This window comes from Furipterus horrens, unplaced genomic scaffold, assembly GCF_987537825.1.
Source record: "Furipterus horrens unplaced genomic scaffold, mFurHor1.1.pri manual_scaffold_4, whole genome shotgun sequence".
NCBI classification, from domain to species: Eukaryota; Metazoa; Chordata; class Mammalia; order Chiroptera; family Furipteridae; genus Furipterus; species Furipterus horrens.
Window position 1 is genome coordinate 33,769,296 of NW_028327174.1, and position 18,813 is coordinate 33,788,108.

An 18,813-nucleotide genomic window follows, 5' to 3' on the forward strand; every position below is an offset into this window, starting at 1 on the left:
TAAAGTAATGTATATGGCAAGGCAGGGATTTCTTAATTGTAAAATTTGGAATAACTCAAACAAACTATTTGGGTAAGAACCTTTCCTAGGACTACTCTGTCCACTTTATTTAAAGCATTTTCTCATCTGATAATTAATTACTGCCTGTTGAAGAGAGCTGCCATGTTTATCTGGTTTCTTATCGTGCTTGGAGAATTGCTTGATTCAATAACTTCTCTGAGAGTTATTAACTATCATTACATGTAGATAAAATAAAAAATATGATTGCATACCAATAGCAATTACCCACTTGGGTTCTGGAGAATTCTGAGAAACTGAGAAAAACTAAGTTTCCTCTTTCATGAAGAATGCATGTAAGAACAAACATTGGTGGGTTGATGAGGTGTTCCTTCAATTCCATGAAACCCATTAATGGGCCACACTAAGGTTCAATTTCCTCATTGAAGTTATCTACAACTGTCTAACTATATTGCCACAAACTTTCACTTAAAAATACACACATATATTATTTCACCATTTCAGTTGGTGGGCATCTTGGCTGAGTTTCTCAGTTCTCTGCTTCCAAGTCTCAAAAAGTTGCAGTCAAAGGTGTTGGCTGAGTCTGCAGTCTCCTCTGAGTCTTGACCAGTATCCTCTTCAAAACTTGTGTGGCTATTCGTAGAATTCAGTTTCTTTCAGGGCCTTGAAAACCTTGTTTCTTGCCAGCTCCTGGACAGAGACCGCCCCGAGCGCCTTTCCACTTGGAGCTCTACATGGGCAGCTCACGACATGGTGTTATAGCTAACTTCTTTCAATCCAGCTGGAAAAGGGACTCTTCTAGCAAGACCAGCTTACAGTTTTGTTTTGTTTTTCCTTGCAGCTACTGAGAGATAATTACCACAGAAAATTTGTATATATTTAAGGTGTAACTCCTGTTGTTTTGATATATACAGTGACATGATCACCACCATCAAGCTAATTAACATTTCCATCACCTCATGGTTACCTTTTTTCTTTCTTTCTTTTTTTGTGGTGAAAATACTTAAGCAAATTTTATAAGCATACAATATTCTTCTTAACTGTAGTCACTACTCTGTATATTAGATGTCTAGAACTAATTCATCTCATGTAACTGAAACTTTGTACTCTGACCTTCTCATTCCTCCCTCCCCCCAACTGTCACTCTACTCTGCATTTTTGAATTTGACTATTTTAGATTCTGCATATAAGTGATATTATATAGTATTTGTCTTTCAGCGTCTGCTTTATTCCATTTAGCATATGTTCTCCAGGTTCATCCATGTTGTCACAAATGGAAGGATTTCCTTCTTTTTAGAGGCGGAATTACATTCCATTATATATCTAGATAGATAGATAGATAGATAAATAGATAGATGAATGATAGACCAATCTATCTCACATTTCCTTTATCTATTCATCTGCCAACATACATAACAGACACTTAGGTTGTTTCCAGGTCTTGGCTATTGTGAATAATGCTGCTTGAACATGGGAGTGCAGATATTTCTTCAAGATTTTTATTTTATTTCCTTTAGATATATAGCTAGAAAAATTTTCTGGATCATATGGTAGCTCTATTTTTAATTTTTGAGGAACCTCCGTATCGTTTTCCACAGTGGCTGTACCAATAGTATACCAACAGTGTAGAAGGGTTCACTTTTTTTCACATCCTTGCCAATTCTTCTAATTTTTTGTATTTTTTATAATAGCCTTTGAATGATTCTTAAATATGCATGTGTTCATAAAACTGTGCTCTATATTCAAATCAGCTAAGTAATTTTTATAAAATTGATGGGTTACTACATATCACCTCACAAGTTTTTTTAAGAAAGCAGTTTGGGTTTATACTTGTTATTTTCAAAATGAAAAGATCTATTATTTTTAAGCCATGTGATGCAGTTATTTCATTAATAAGCTCATGATAGTTATTAAATATTCTAAAAGTCATTTAAGGCAGTGATATAGAAATTGTTTTCCTAAGCATCTATGTGGATCAAGGCACTTGCACAACAAATAACATCATTTTGGTAAGAAGAAGGAGAACGCAACTCTGACTGAAGTGATCACAGAGAACTTTATGAAGTTGATTCATTAAAAAAAAAAAACCTATAGAAAACTATAAAATTACTTTGTCCAATGCTATCAATTTGCAGGTGTAAAGATTGACTCACAAGCCCCTAAGTTATACACACAGCTGGTAGTAAAGCTAGGCAGTACTCTATTCTGTCTATTTCATGATACTATTTCTGTCTTTAAATTTTTTCCAGGCAGAAATGAGGGGTTTCACTTAACTCATGATTTAGAAATTTGATGTGGAAAAAAAAATTTATCCTAAATGGTGGTCATTGTGTCTTTCATGTTTCTTCCTTTAGAAACAAGAGAAATCTTTTCTGAGGCTCAGTGAACCAAGATTTGGAGTAGAGATCCAATTGCCGTAATGTGGAGATGGTACAGAATGAACCAGAAGAAGAAGAGATGCAAATCTACATTTTCTGGAAAGAAACTTGACCAGAATTTTTGATCTGTTAATGTTTATAAGGAAAAAAGTGCCAACACAGATTTATATAATGCATAAATGTTCACAACATTATTTATACAGCAAAAATTGAAAATATCTACATGTTCGGTGAGAATGCAAACAGTTTAAACTGGAAAGAAAAAAAATACTACATTCATTATATTTTTAATTTTGTAAAATATCACATGTGAAGATAAATCTCCAGAGGTAAAAACTCCAAAGAGACCATTTCTTAATTTTTTTCCTATTTTATACTTTCTACATTTCTAGTGCAGGATTTTTAAAACTATAAAGAAATACCTGTTTTTTAAAATAATTCTCACTCATACTGTTTCATTTGGATTATTAAATTAAAAGATAATGATATCTCAAATTGATAATCCTTTATTTTTTAATAATAAAAAACTGAAATGTATCTTTTATGCTACAATAGAGAAAAGCAAGCTTGAGGATATAGCCTTAAGGTTAGATAAAGGGAACAGGAACTGACTTCTTCCTGAAGTCATTGTTTGTCAATTGCTGGCCAGATGTAACCTGGCAAATGTCCACCTCTGTATCAGAGACTCCAAAATGCCATCATTCCATACTTGGAAAATAAATTAATAACATAGTAAGCCATGATTGCATGAATAGTGTAACAGCTGCCTATCTGATGACTTGGAATGGAGAGTATTATACGGAAGTTACATTTTTGGACAAATAGATAAAAAAGTTGTGGTACCTATATATGAGGAAATACTACTTGACCATAAAAAATAATAAAATCTTACCACTTGCAACAGCACAGATGGACCGAGAGGGGGTTATGCTAAGTGAAATAAACAAGTCAGAGAAAGACAGATACCACATGATTTCACTTATATGTGGAAACTAATGAACAACATAAATGAGCCAACAAAACAGACACAGACTCAGATACAGAGAATGGACTGATGGTTGCTAGAGGCAGAGGAGGGATGGGGACTGGGTGCAAGAAGTGAAGGGACTGAGAAGTACAGATTGTTAGTCACAAAATAGCTACGGGGATGAAAAGCACAGCATAGGCAATATAGTCAAATGTATTGTGATAACTGTGTACGGTGATAAAATATTGGGGGTACACTTGGTAAAGTATATTCCTTCATATTCTGAATCTCTATTTTGGGTTAAGTTCACTCTGTTATAATAGACATGGAATAGTAACTCGTCAGGGGGAACCATGCTAGCCTAAATCAAGACTAACCCACTTGTGCTGTCAATTTTGGCAATTTGCAGAATTACCACAAACTATAAAAATGAGTTCCTGAGCTGCAAAAAGGATTACTGGTTCAAAGGAAGACAGTTTCTGTATAGCTAAAGTCTTTAAGAGAATAGTCATTAACATTTCTTTAAAACACCATCATTTGTTATTCCCAATTGAAGCCCATAAAATGGAAACTCTATGCAAAAATTCGTACAGTAAAACAAAACAAACAAACAAACAAAACCAAGAGTTTTTTTTTTTTCTTTTTCTCAGTTGTTTAGAGACAAAGCTAACACTACAAGAAAATTTGAAAATGTGGCTTCAAAGAACAGCTCCACTGTCTTATTGGTAAACTGATATATTATTATTAAAATCATTTGAATTCATCCTTCAAAATGTAATAGTTATTTCAGGAAAATTGGGAGACACTTGAAGCATAATGCGTTTTGCCCATCAGTTACCTTCATCTGTCTTTTAAATACTGATTTTTTTCCCCCATGGGAAAAAAGAAGGTTTTATCACTGTTTTCAGCATGCTGTCAGGGATGTCTTTATTGTCATTCTATGAGTTGTCTATGCAATTTTCTCCTCCCCGATAGGATAATATATTGACCTTCCTTATTCAAGCAGAATAAAGTGGGTTATGATGGCGCTACCCACCTCCTACATATAACTCCACTTTCTATCAGGAAAGAGACAAAAGAAACTTTGAGAATCAAAATCATTTCTACTTTGTGTCTTCAGTGTTCCTTTAAGGTGTTATTCAGAAACCAACTGAAGTTGAACACTAATTGAGATCTAAAGATATGCAAACGTCCTCTCAAAATCCACCCATCTGCAAGGTGTTCTGCTTAGTGATGAAAGAGAGAAAGGAGAAAGGCAGGAAGTATTTTCTGAAATCACAGAGACAGAGTGTCTTCAGTGGAGATGCCTGGGAAAAGAAGCAGTTACAATACACCTTTTTATTCCTCTTGAAGTAAGAATTTTATCTTTAGGAAAGAAAATATATCTTTTTATGGAATGTTATAAAGGTGCCAACATAAGAAACATCCAAACCTGAAGAGAATTTTTATGACTTTATTTGAGCCAAACTGATGACATATGCTGGGGAAGTAAGATCTCAACTGCTCTGGAGAATAACAGCTTTTCTGCTTCTTTTATTCATTTGAAATTAAGGAGGGGGTCTGGGAAGATTGGAGAAAGCAAGGTGGGGACTGGATTACAGGACAGGGACCTGGATTATGTGCACTCTTAAGGGTTAATCCTGCCTTCAAGTCATATCACTTCTGGCATTTCAGATGCACAAGATTTCAAAGGTGTGTTAACTCAGACGAACAAGAACAATGGACAGGGTTGGCTTAAAACTTTTAATAAAAAAGTTATAGGCCTGGAGCCTGACTACCCACCAGACCTGCTCAGTTAGGAGTTTATGATCAGATAAATCTGGGAGATTACTTTTCAAAGAACTTGTGTTTTTTGTTTTGTTTTGTTTTGTTTTGTTCACAAAGGCATGGTGTCAAAACTCAGGTTGTTTTTATTTTATTTTATTTTGTGTGTGTGTGTTTTGGCTAAAATGGTTAAATTATGTCTTCATCAATTTAGTTTTTCAGAAAGTTAAGAATTAAAGCTTGCTCCCAAAGTTAGGAGGAAAGATTAAAGACTATATCAGGGATATATGTCCTCAGTTTACGTTAACACATTTAATAAGAATTACCTCTGAGACATTAATAGGATAAATCCCTGTAGGCTGAGATATAGTTTGCTTAGTTTTGTGTAACTGAACAAAAAAATGGAGGTTCGGCTACCTGTTGCCACAAAAGCCGAACTCATGAGGCAGATAGATGATGGTGCAAAACGGAAGAGATTTTCTTCAGGTGCTGTACGAACTGGGAGAATGGAGGACTTCTGTTTCAAGGACCATTTCCTCTTTCTGCCATGAAAAAAGTCTAACCATGTCCTGAGCAAGGCCCAGATAAAAACCAGTGTGCATAGTTCCTGCTCTGTTTTAAAGTACAGTCCTTTGGAGCCTGCAGGCAGCTGCTAAAAGGCCTTAGTTCCCATCCAGGTCGTTTAGCTTGTTCCTGGCTGCGGTTCTTTCAGGCTTGGGGTCACAGAGTTGCATGCTCCCAGGAGAGAGAGCAGGTGAACACACAGGCGAGTGCATCACTGGGTAGAAAACAGAGTGAGAGGCTCCCTCCTGGAGGCCATGGGCCACATGGCTGATAAGACTGTAAAGTCAAGTGCCCAAGGAGAAAATAGATGAGTACACCAAACAAGTGCGTGTCACAAGCAAGAGGGAGCTTCTTTGTTCATTTGAAATTATATTAGGTTAGGTGGGAGATGTACCAAGTGCTTTTTCAAATGACCGATCAACTTCCCAAACTTACCTGCACTCTGGGTAAGTTCACTTCCCAAACAATCCCTTTTCCCCCCAGGCTAGACTCACAGGTCTCTTTGGTCCAGTATTTCTCCTTGAGCCATTTTGACTTCTATGGTGCATGTGCCTGCCTTTGCTGGGTTTCAGCCACAATCTTGTACCGGGTGTGGGGAGGGCTTTTTTTCTATCCAGTTATCTTGCTAGTTTTTCATGCACTCAGCATTAAGAAACTCCTTTGCTGACATTTTGTCTGACAGGGTTCCAAATGACTGTTTATGGTAAAACTATGGACAACTTATCAAGTGTCAATGGGTGTAATTCTTAAAAATTTAGATAGCAATCCCACTAATGTTATTAAAATCACTTAGTTATTTTAAGCTAATTTTCAAGCAGTTGCTCTTGCAGATAAGAGTAGAAGATTCATTGGTATAAAATTATGCATAAAACCTATTAGTGAAGCCCCATATCCATCATCCATTCATTCATTATTTTATTATCTTATTCTACAAAATTTATTTTCAAGTGTCATGTACTACCCTAGGCACTGAGAACATACAACCAGAAAATGACACTTCTTCCTTCAAGGAAGTTCACAGTCTAATTAGCAAAGCAGATTTGCAAGATAAAAAAACACATTATTTTATTTTGAATAATAATTTTAAAGTATATGCAGCTCTTAGGGAGACACAAAAACATGAATGGTAAATTCCACTATACATAAAATCAGGCCCTGGCTAGTGTGGCTCCTTTGGTTGGAGAGTCATCCCATACACTGAAAGGTCACAGATTCAATTCCTGGTCAAGGGACATAACTAGGTTGAAAGTTCGTTCCTGGTCCCTGGTTGGGTGCATAGGTGACACAACCAATTGATGTTTCTCTCACATAAATCTCTTTCTCTCTCTCTCTCTCTTTCTCTCTCCCTACAATCAGTGACTATGTCCTCGGGTGAGAATTTGAAAAAAAAAAAAAAGAAAAGAAAAGATTTTATGGAGGACACAAATAGAGAACCACAGCAAAACTATACTAAAATGAAATGAATTACTCTTACCTTGAATCAGTAACAAAAAAAAACAAACAAAAAACTGAGACATCATTTTCCATTCAAGTTGAATCTCAAAGAGACTGATGAATTACCAAAAGTTGCTTAGTCACTCAAAGTAAGTCAGATTTTGAAATCAAGCCGTCATGTCTCCAAAACCCATGTTCTTCCTATGATGCTACACGGCTCATTCTCACACCACTTTTTTTTGTGAGCCTGTTGAAAAGATTTCTCTCTATACTCCTGTTCACTTGTTCTCAGAACCATTTTCATTCAAGACATTTCTTCATTTTTGGACCCTCATTGTATTTAATTAAAAAAAATAACTATACATAGCATCTTAGAACTGGAAGGCATATTTGAAGCTATCTACTTCAACACAGGAATCAGGTAATCAAAACTGTCAACTTGGAGCAGAAAGAAGGACATATCTTTGAGAAATGAGATGAGAATCAGATAGGGGGTCTGTGGAAATAGAAGTTTAAAGCCACCAAAATTTTTTCCAACATCTCCAGATATACAAAGACATTTTGTGCAGGTTCTGTGGATTAAATCATCACAGCTGGCCCTTCCCATTATAATAACAATATTTGTCTGCCACCATGCCGACTCTGGATAATAAGCAACTTGAGGACAGATCATTTGCCCTTCTTCTCTGCATTCCTAATATCTGACATGAAATAAGTGCCATATTGTGTTTTTAGTGCTCACCCCATTAATCTACAGCATTTTAATAGAGAAAGCATGGGGATGTTTGTTGATCAATAAAGCAAAGTCTGTGGACACCTAATGCAGCAATGGGAAGGAACACCTGAGACACCAAACCCAATGTGGGGCGATGTGGCTGGAGGAAGGGCTGCTCTGGGCTGCCTCAACTGTAGGAGCAATCAGAGGGGCCATGGGGAACCCAGCAGGAGTCATCGGTAATGGAGAAAAAGAGAGGAAATTCCAAAGTTCCCAGTGGAAACTAAATCATAAAGAGACTGAGATTAAAAAACCAAGGAGATTTTTTATTTTTGGTGATGAATTTTGTAAGTTCTTTATAAATTTTGGATATTAACCCCTTACTAGATGAATTGGCAAATACGTTCTCCCATTTAGTGGGTTGTTTTTTCTATTTTGTTGATGTTTTCCTTTAATGTGCAAAAACTTTTTAATTTGATGTAGTCCCATTTGTTTATTTTTCTTTTGTTTCCCTTGTCTGAGGAGATATATCAGAAAAAATATAGCTATGAGTTATGTCTGAGATTTTACTGCCTATGTTTTCTTCCAGGATTTTCAACATTTAAGTTTAGCATTTAAGTTCTTAATGCATTTTGAATTTATTCTTGTGTGTGGTGTAAGAAGGTGGCCTAGTTTCATTTTTCTGTACATATCTGTCTAATTTTCCCAACACTTTTAATTGAGTAACTATCTTTAGCCTATTGTATGTGCTTGCTTCCTCTGTCAAATATTAATTAATTATAAATATGTGGGTTTATTTCTGTGCTCTCTCTTCTGTTCCATTTTTGGGTCAACACCTACTGTGTGTTTTTTCCTTAATTATTTAGTCTTCTTTGGCCTTTTCATATATTCAGAATTTTTTTATCCCTAAGTTTTTATTATAAAAGAAATACAAAGACTCAGTTTAATCTTCTGCCAGAACGCAGTTGTCCATTCTTGTGTTAGAGAGGGTGAAGGGTTGATCATTTTATTTTATTTTTTAAGTATATTTTATTGATTACGTTGTTACGGTAGTCCCAATTTTTTCCCCCCTTTGCTCCCCTCTGCCCAGTACCTCTGTTCCCTCCAGCAATCCCACCCTCCTTAGTTCATGTCCATGGGTCGTGCATATAAGTTCTTTGGCCTCACCTTTTCCTATATTATTCTTAACTTTCCCCTGTCTATTTTGTGCCAACCGATTATGCTTCTTAGTTCCTGCACCATTTCCCCATTTCTCCCCCTCCCCCCTCCCAGCTGATAACCCTCCAAATGATCCCCATACCTATGATTCTGTTCCTATTCTCGTTTGCTTAGCTGGATTTTGTTTTCATTTTTTAGATTCAGTTGTTGATAGCTTTGAGTTTGTTGTCATTTTAATGTTCACAATTTTGATCTTCTTTTTATTAAGTAAGTTCCTTTGACATTTCATATAATAATAGCTTGGTGATGATGACCTCCTTTAGCTTTACCTTGTCTGGGAAGTACTTTATCTGCCCTTCCATTCTAAATGATAGCTTTGCTGGATAGAATAACCTTGATTGTAAGTCATTGCTTTTCATCACATTGAATACTTCTTGCCAGTCCCTTTTTGCCTGCGAAAATTTTTTTTGAGAAATCAGCTGGTAGTCCTATAGGCACCCTTTTGTAAGCAACTCTCCACCTCTCTCTTGCTGCCCCCAGGACTCTCTCTTTATCTTTCACCTTTGGCATTTTAATGATGATGTGTCTTGGCGTGGTCCTCTTTGGGTCTAGCTTCTTTGGGACTCTCTATGCTTTCTGGTCTTGTATGTTTGTTTCCTTCGCCAAGTTTGGAGAGTTTTCCTTTATTATTTTCTCATATAAGTTTTCCATTTCTTGCTCTTCTTCTTCTCCTTCTGACACCCCAATGGTTCGGATGCTGGCATGTATAAAATTGTCCCAAAGGTTCTTAAACCTCTGCTCATTTTTTTCAATTCTTGTTTCCTCATTCTGTACTGGTTGACTATTTTTTTCTTCCTTATGTTCCAAATCATTGATTTGAACCCCAGTTTCCTTCCCTTCATCATTGGTTTTGTGTGGATTGTCCTTCATTTCATTCACTTCTTCCCTTATGCGTTTGCATATCTGTCAAGCCTGTGAGCATCTTTATCACTAGTGTTTTGAACTCAGTGTCTGTTAAGATTGGCTATCTCCTCTTTTGTTGGGTTGGCTATCTCCTCATCGCTTAGTTCTCCCACTGGAATCTCAATCACTTTCCCCTTTTGGGTCATACTTCTCTGTCTCCTCATCTTGACAGGCTCCTGTGTTTGTTTGCCTCGGTGTCTTAGGTAGAGTTGTCACACCGGTTACATTGTAAGGGGCGGAGCCTTAGGTATTTGTCAGTACAGGGCAACCTGTTTCACCATGTTGTGGCGCTGTGTGTGGGGGAGGGGTCCAAGAGGGAACAATGCTGCCTGCTCAGCATTTGCCCCTTTTCCAGGTACTTCTCCCACTTCTGTATGGGACTGGTGACTCTCTAGCTGTTGCCCTGGCCGTCATTCCCAGAGTGGGAGGGTCTGTGGACATTCTAGGACTGTGGGGGCCCTTTAAACAAATGGACTCTGCTGAGAGACTTGCAATTTCTTCCTCCACCCCAACCTCCACTGGTTTGCACAGTCAGAAGCAATGAGGCTTTATTTTTCCTGGTGCTGGGACTGTGAGCTGCTCGGTCTGGTGAGGAGCTGGCAATGCTCCCCAGGTGTTCCTCCTGACTTTTTAAAATGTGTGACTGCGCTTTCTGCTGGCCTGCTGCTGCTGCTGCTGTCATCACACCGTGTCCTCTCTGCCCCAGCTCCATCCATCCTACCTGTCTGGAAGAGTATTTCTTCTTTATATCTTTGTTTGTTGGACTTCCATGCAGCTTGGTTTTCTGGAACTTCTGGTTGTCTCTAGTTTTGAGGTAGTTGTTGTCCTTCTTAGTTGTGGAGGGAGATGCAGCATGTCTGTCTAGGCCTCCATCTTGGCTGAAAGTCCTGATCATTTTATTTTTATCAGAGATTTAGTGCATCAAGTTTGCTTGACAAATTTGCTAATACTTAAGGTACATCAGTTTTGTCTCAGCTTTACGTGTGAGCATGGTGGACACTTTCCTCCTCACCATGAAAGACTACAGGGGTTTCAGGTCTGCCCTTCTAAAACATCCAGCCTAAATCTCCAGTACCCTACCCCCTGAACAAGAAATTGGCAAATATTTTGAGAATGAGACTGGCTGTAGAGTTGAGGAAGGCCCTACAACTTTGGTTGGTATTTATTTCCTAAGCGCTAAATGTCAGCAGGAGACTTTAACTTTTCTTTTATAAACTTCCCCTATAAATCTCTAGCATCCCTCACAGCTCCAAAACTCATCAAATATGCCATTAGAAAAATCATCTTGCATTTGAGGTCCCTCAAGTTTCCAATTTGTCACTTCAGATCCACACAACTGCTAGGCTGTTCTCTCTTTCAGCTGGACGTTGCCAAGTCTGTTATTGCAACCCAGAATTTGCTAATGCCTTCGTTAAATAAAAATGATTAGCAGTTATGAGCAGATTCTTGCTTTTCCGAACTGTGGTTCACCTAGTCCTCATTTCTTCCATAGTTTTCTAATGCCTTTAAAGCATAACTTTGTAATTTTCCACCTTCTTCTAGTTGTTTCAGTGGGAGGTTTCCCATTCACCACCTACTACATTTATTTAGAAGCTGAGGTCTTCATAAATATTAAAATAATTCTTGTTTTCATTCAAAATCCTCTACCACTTATAGTTTTTGGTTCATTAATTATGTTCTTATATTGTATGTTAGCCTTATTTCCCTGGAAGTTACAAATATTGAGGGAAAAAACATTTTATATCTTGTATATACATATCATAATACTGAACATAGCATAATTAAAAGCCAATTTGAAACATTTGATGATTGAAAAAAATGTAGTCAATGTGAGGTGATAAATATTCATCACAATCACAATTCTTACAGCTTTATCCTTGTAAATCCATGTCTAATTCATATATCGTTATCTATTCATATATATACTATTTCTCTCTCTAACCCCCTGAAAATTGTCTTTATAAAGCTCTGCTCAAGGACTGATAAAGTATATATGAAACAAACCTACAGCTTTTGTAAATATGCTTACAAAAAAGTGACTCTTCGCATTGTTTCTTATAACTTAAGTGTGAAATCCATCTGAAAATTTATGGCAATAAAAGTTTATTTCTTATGATAAACTTGCATATTTCCTTCAATTAAGCAATGAGAATTCTCAAATCCACATAGTTACTTTTTATTGCCCTACTATAAAAATAAGAGCTTAATTTTTAATTTTTAGTGATTGAAATGTCATTCTCAGTCAGTTTACATGCATACACACACCCTTATTGTAGAGACAAAAGGTAAAGATGTAAAGATAAGAAATAAAAAGGACATATGTGTGTGCAAGTGTGTTTGTATAGTATGTATGTGTATATTTCTTAGTTCTTACTCTTTACCTTTTGCCTCTTTATTTGTTATGTGCTAATTGTGCTGACATTTTTATACTTGTGTGTGTATTGTAAGTCACACCAAGTTTTGAAAATGGGCGAAGGAGCCTAGGAGCTTACATAAATCCAGTATGAGGAAGTAGGGAGCCAGAGATTCATCAACTTTGACCAGAGCTAGGTCTTTTATGGCCAGCAGAACCAGGTTAGCATCATTTATGCAATATTTGTTAAAGCATTAAGACAACACAAGCTACATAACTTCCTAAGATTCTTTTCTTATCATTCAGTGTCCCTGACTTATTTGTAAAAATGTTTAAACATCTTTCCATGATGCAGTCTCAGGCTTTGTGTGTTTAAAATTTACGTGAAAAGTAAAATTTATAAAAGTTTCTGAAAGTTTGCCAACATAAACTTTAGGAATCTTCAAGTATCTGAAATATTAAGTGGCCTTTTAGTTTTTATTTTAACAATAGAGGAGAAAGATACATCTCTACCAGAGAATATTATAATAAGCAAGGAGATAAGATATAGGGGCCACAATAGCTATAATTTCAAAGCTTATCTATCTGTGGAATCAGTGAGTTAGGGAAATTGATTACACTCTAATGAGGACAACCTGACTTTTTTTGGTAATAGCTATCTATAATTAGCCGTTTGTGCCCAAATGTTATACCACTGGCAATTTCACTTTATTTTCTAGCTGTCAAAAGCTATGACCATAATGAAGATTTTAATTCCATTAATGCATAAGACAATGTTGCTTGAAGGATCATTCCAAAAAAAAAAAAAAGCCAATTTGTGTAATTTTGGGAGGCCTACTAATAATGACTCTATTTTTGAATCAAACTTAAGTTCATGCGACCACAATTTGTAAACTGTACTGCAGTCAATTGTAGGTTTGGAATATAAGGCAGAATGAATGCTTACTGAGGGCCAGTGTTGGAGCAAGTTGAATAAAGTCAGTCATGTGTGTAAGTAATTATCTAAATATGTTCTATGGTTTCTCCAACTTTCTACCAGGACCACATGAATTTATTTAAAAGTTATCACAACAGTGATTTTTATAAACAAAAAACTTTATTTCAAATATATTTTACAGTTTGCCTGTAATTAAGATTGCTTTCCAGACTCTGAAATTTTATACTAAATTGAAAAAGCAATATACAAAATGATGGTGTTTACTTAGGCCTACTTAGTTCCTACAATGGTTCTGCTAATTTTTTCCTTTTAAAACTAAATCAGTAGAGACATCAATATCAATGATAAAACAACTTTCATCCTCTTGGTTATATTTTGAGTAGCAACTAAGTACCATTTCATTCCATATCCACTTGCATGTTTAGAAAATGGTCTAACAGAGCAAGTAAAATTTCATGTATGTGGATCTAATTTAAAGTGATGATAGATTGTGATCAGAGCTGAACTGGCTCATTCTTGGTGATATAAGTAGTCGGCTAAGCAAATTCGCAGAACAAACAAAATGTAGGACAGATGTTTAGCCTGTTTAGAAAACACTATTTTTAAGAACCTTTAGCAATACTATTGCATACACTTTACATACTAATTACAATGCTTACTTATAAAACAGGTCTTCTCAGCTAGCTATTAGGTTGCTTTAGAAACTAAGAAAAATACATTGGATTATTTTTCATAAATAATTTTTAACCTAGGCATTGAACTAATCCATGCTTACCTTCAACTCCATTATTATAACTGAGGTTCCAATGATAATGTCAAATTATAAATAGGGGTGACTGCTGAGCTTTAAAATTTGGTAAGAATAACAGTATACTGATGTTTTAAAAAACACAGATGTGAACTTTCTCAAACATCAATAACTAAAGTTGGAAAAATTGAGAAAAAAATTTTAAAAATGGGGTCCTTTTCACTACTGCCGGTATTTGTTTGGTTGTTCAAGGCATTGGCAGTAAAAAACAATGTTTTATTGCATGCTAGTGCTAAAAATTCCATAAGAAACCAAAAAACATAGAGGCCAAGAAAATAATGTTTCTAAATTGGTGTATCATCAGACAAAACTACATGAACTTTGATAGGAGAAAATGGGTTGTGGTTGGGACTTGGCACCCTGGGTTAGCCTTGTTTCATCATCAGACATGATTTTCCCCACCCATATATACTACCGTCATGATGCTGCTTCCTAAAGAAACAGGATATGACCATAACCAATGTAGCCATAGGTTGTCTATTGTAAACACCACATGGAATGTTTCTCAACTTCTACAGTGACTTTTTTTCCTTTCCAAAGAACCTCAATTTGTTTTTCCAAATTCAGTGGGTGTGGTTTGTATTTTCAGTTATATTTTCAGTGTTCCTTCAGCACGGAGACTCTGAAGCCTACTGCTTTGCAATGAGGAACAATGTGAGAACCAGGGAAACAAGGATAACATATCGGCATGGTCCTGATGGATCAATGCTCTCCGAAACCACCTATGAAGAGGTAGACTAACCACTCTTTCCCATCTCAAACTCTTGTCTACTCACTGACCCTAAATTCTGAGGTTTTCACATAGGCCTAAACTTAAAAGTAAGGGGGCAGAGGGGGCAATAGGATCTGCAGAATATGACATGTAAAAGGATAGATGGAAGAGTAAAATAGCCCCACCTTCTGGTTGTTCAGAGAGCCGCAGAGTAATTATTTGGAGCTGTTCAACAGCAACAGCGTTGTCTCTGTCCCTAGAGATTCTGATTAACTACATATGCAGTTGGACCCTGGAATCTACATTCTAAATAGTAAATTCTGAATCAGGTGGTCCACGGACAAGACTTTGTACTTGTAAAATACTTCTGTTAAAGTATACGACGGGCAAAGTGTTAGTAGAATATTTTATCTGATCCAGTGTCTCGATACTCAAAAAACTCAACTAAACAAAAATGGTCATTGGAAAAAATGGAACTTTTTTGTGTTTAATGTTTCCTAAAAAGTTGGAGGTAGAATCCAGAGGCTAATGTAAGATTGTCAAACAATTTAGAATAGTTGTTATTCTAAATTAGACAAAAGCAAGTTGAAAATTACACTTATTAATAATTTCATAATTTGAAATTTAGATTTTTTATACATACAACAGGATGAAAGACAATTCTGAAATGTAGACAACTCACCCCAATAAGTGTCAAGTGTTGGAAAACATTAAGGGTACTTCTGTCTGTAGGATTAGACTCAAGTATTTATATGAGGGTTATCTATTGGCATTATAGTGAAGCTATAACAAGGTCTGTCAGTCCTTCTCGGAATGTCCACCTTTAAGAATTAAACCCTTAGTTTTCAGTTCAAAGTCAACTTCAGGAAGTAGGGTTATTTATATCAAAAATGAAATTATTTTTGATACTTTTCTTAATAAAACTGATTACCCCTTCATAACAATAATTGTGAAAAGAAACACAGTATAATATGTAAAGAACACATTTGCTGTTTTTATTGGTGCCTTGTATGGCAGTAATACTGAAAAAAAGAGAATGCAAAAACAAAAAACAAAACCCAAAACAAAAACAGGTTGGTGGCAACCCACATCTTTTTTTTTTTAAGAGCATATAAACTCCTGTTTTATTTTTATTGTGGCATGAATGATAACATAAAACCAAAAACATGAAAATATACAACTTATATTACACTATGTGTTATGAACAAAATATAAATCTATAACTCTATGTTATATTTACATAATTATTTATTTTATTAAATTTCAAGTGAGATGGTAGGTTGCACATACTTTGTTTTAAGCTCCAGGCATTTGATTGTCTCTTTTCTACTTTTTTACCATTTTTACTCATAAAATCCAAAATGTTAGAAGGACTAAGAGCTTTAGAGCCAGTGGAGCTATATAAATACTGTTTTAGTGAACCAGCGACAGAAACACTGGGGAGGACAGGAGTCAATCAGTAGAAAACTCAACACAACATCATCTTCAACCTGGGAAACTGATAGTTACAGGAAATTTTAAAATTAAATACTGTAAAAGCCTGTCTAAACAAAAACCTACGCCCTATAAGACAAAGAGATATCTGAACCACTTTAAGTGGGCTTCATATTTTTCCTTGTAGACCCCATAATTTTTATTTTACTATTAACTTGATAAACAAATATCTTATAAACCTGTTTGTAAATATATAGTTGTTTATTACAATTCAATAATTTACCTATTAGCATGATTGAAAATGTAATTACTTTTGACGTTTTAAATGTGATATAAGAGGTTTCTTCTGAGAACAGTAACAACTTCTGGATTAAGAAAATATCTGAAGTTGGACCATGAAATACTTAAAGATAATTATCTTTAAATGAATTAAGGTAAAAGTCTACTCCAGAAATCAAAGCTATAAATGATTTCATCAAAGAAAACTCTTATAAGAGGATTTGGTTTCAATAATGATTATGTTCTTGGGAGTGGGGGTGATTTTACATGGTTAACACTTAATTGCAGATGCCAAATAAATGTTTAAAATTGACTAAACTAATTTAGGTATAAGTGTACTGAGGAATACTTTTTGTATTCTTATAGTAACTAGCCAAATTATTAGTAACTTATAAATGAGCAACTTTAACTTACTTTTCTCCAGTAATGTTCTCTTAGATTCATATTAAAACATGACTATTTCCAGAGGAACTGATTACATCAGCCATAAAAAACAGAATTGTGTGTGTGTGTGTGTGTGTGTGTGTGTGTGTGTGTGTGTGTTTGAGAGAGAGAGGATGGAGAGGGATAGGGAGAGGAAGAGAGAGAGGGTGGGGAGAGGAGGAGTTGGGGAATGGGGAGGCAGGGAAAGGAAAAAGACAGGAGGGAGATTATGTTCATTTTAGCTTGATTTTACTTTCATTTCCTCCACCTTATCTTTTTTGGTCATAATAGGGCACAGAAAAAGAATACAAGGTCTTAGGATCCTTTACAAAAATTATAAACCAATCAAATGCCAAAAAGGCAATGTGTTAACACAGTATGTTGCTATTCATAGCACCTTTATCAAATGACTGCAAAGCACTTTAAACATTCATATAATTTTTTGTTTCTTTTGGGGAAAACTAAGGCAAAGAAATCGTAATGTCAATGAGCTGTCAGATCAAGAAACTCTAATGCAGGACTATGAACTTGTTTTTTATTTTCAGTCCGTGCATGGTTTAGTCTCTTGTGACACAAATTTAACTAAACAAAATTAACTTATTAATTTCAGCAGTTAAAGGTCACCATTAGCGATTTTTTCCCTTTTAAATAGAACAAAATTAAAAAACAAACAAAAAAGGACAAACAGAAGAGTCTTGTCAATTCACTGGTATGTATGTTAGAACTGGTTTCAGCCACCAATGTCCTCAAGTGGCATCTACCTGGAGCTAAAACAAAGTATTCTTGTAGCCCAAAGTCATGAAATGAAAACCAAGTATTTTTATAACATGGAGTAAAATACGTATCCAGCAAACGTGAGAGGTGAACCCACATAAATCAGAGATAATTTCTTAATGAAGACAGAGAACAAATTTTTTAAAAATCTGTTTTCACATTGTACATAATAACGGTATAAAAACAAGTGTCTATTTTTTCTTATCCAGAGTGCTTAAAAACAAAATAAAACAAAAAAAATTGGCTCTAGATGACTGTGGCAATTAAATAACTAAAATGACCGATGAGAGCATAAGTTAATTCAGATTGAACACAACCCTCCTGTCAATTCACTCCTTTGTATTAAATACCAGAACTTGACATTATTGGGGCCAAATTCTTTTAAAGAAGAAAACCTATGAAAGGAGCAGTAAAATGATCTGGGTAAGTGTGTGTGTGTGTTTGTGTGTGTGTGTGTGTGTGTGTGTAAATTAATTTTAAATATCTAACAGCTTATTGGCTGCACTTCCAAATCAGAGCAGAATAGAATAGAAAGGGAGAAATAAATTATACATAACTTACTAATCTGGGAACAGCTGACCATTATTATTATTATTACTATTATTATTATTATTATTTTATCATCATCATCATTATTACAACACTAGCAGAAAAGAGGCAGTTCAAATGAAAATACAGTCATCAAAAACAAACAGAAAAACAAACAAAATAAAATCTCTGACATGCAGGATATGATCAGCTTCTCCAAGCAAAACCCCAGAGCAAGTCTTTTGAGAGAGAGAAAATAAAAAGGACTTTTTTTTTTTTTACTTATATGCAAAAATCAAATTTTAGGGTCAGGTTTTGAGGGGGTGAGATAAGAAAGTGATGACTGGAGTTAAAATCCTAGCGCAGCAAACCACTGGTTGGAGTATTTACTGTCTGATGCTTCTGCACAAACAATGGCAACTGACTTTAAATGAGTTTGCATTTATTTAGACAAGCCCTACAACTGCCTCAGCATTTGGCTGGCAAAACTTAAATAAGCAGTCTTGTCACCATCCGTTGTTGCTCTCTGCTGGAACCTAAACTTGGACTCCAGTGGATTCGTCTGACAGCAAGGGAAGCGTGGTGGCAAAGATCGCTGGGTTCA